Here is a 1297-nt window from a genome sequence, read left to right as displayed (position 1 = left end):
TCTTCAGCTTGCAAACTAAATGCTCTTTGCCCTTTTCTTCAAAGCCTTCTGGCTGCACCATGTAAATTTCCTCATGCAAATCCCCATGCAAGAAAGCTGTCTTGACATCCATCTGCATAAGCTCCATATCCTCTGATGCCACTAGTCCAAGCATGCATCTAAGTGTGGTCATCTTCACAACTGGAGAGAATATCTCATCAAAGTCCACACCCTTCTCTTGCTTGAACCCTTTAGCAACCAAACGGGCCTTGTACCTAGGCACATCATCACCTGTGACCTTCATCTTGTAGACCCATTTACATGGCAATGCTTTCTTTCCATGTGGCAAAGAAACCAAGTCCCAAGTCTTATTCTTCATAAGTGAACTCATCTCTGATTGCATAGCATACTCCCACTTGCGTTGATCCTCACGCATCATAGCCTCTCTATAGCAAGAAGGCTCCCCGCAATCAGTAAGCATCACATAGTCTACCCCTGGAACAAACTTATCAGGCGGTCTAGACACTCTAGAAGATCTTCTCAAGGGCATTTCAACTTGCTGTCCCATTTGCATATCAGCCACATTTGGCTCATCATTTCCACTAATAGATGATCCATCATCTACCCTTGATTGTATACCTGTGGGAGTACTTGGTGGTACCATTTCTTGCACATTTGGTGCATGGACATCTTGCTGTCTATCAACATATGCAGGTGGATTCACATCTTGGAAAGTGATTCTCCTCATTTCCACATCCCTCATGGGTGCCTTATGCATCTTCTTCTCATTGAAGACCACATCATAAGCATTCTACTTGACTGATTCTCAACCAAGGCCATCCATTTCTGAAATACCTGGAACACATCACTCTTCCGAGCTATAGCATAAGCCCACACTTTCCTAGTTGTATCATCAATGAATGTCACATAGTATTCAGCCTTGCCTAATGACCGTGTAGGCATGGGACCACATACGTTTGAATGCACCCAATCAAGCTTTTCAAACTCTTTCTTTCCCCTTCTTTTATGGGCTGATTTAATCTGCTTCCCATAGAGACAGTGCTCACAAAATTCAAAATCAGAGAAACTCAAATGCGGTACATAACCCAAATGGCATAAGAGCTTCATTCCATTCTGGTTCATGTGCCCCAACCTGCAATGCCACAAAGAAGTGCTTGGCTGCTCGGTTATTGCAACAACATGATCAAATACCCCTGATACATGTAAGGGATACAAAGTCCCACTCTTGATACCCCTGGCCAAAAGCATAGAGCCCTTCTGAATTTTCCAACTCTGAAAGCCAAAAGTGGTGTGAAAA

Source organism: Dipteris shenzhenensis, chromosome 5, assembly GCF_047967505.1.
Source record: "Dipteris shenzhenensis isolate YYH24624 ecotype China chromosome 5, Dip_SZ_1.0, whole genome shotgun sequence".
NCBI lineage: Eukaryota > Viridiplantae > Streptophyta > Polypodiopsida > Gleicheniales > Dipteridaceae > Dipteris > Dipteris shenzhenensis.
Note: the sequence above shows the minus strand (reverse complement) of the source record.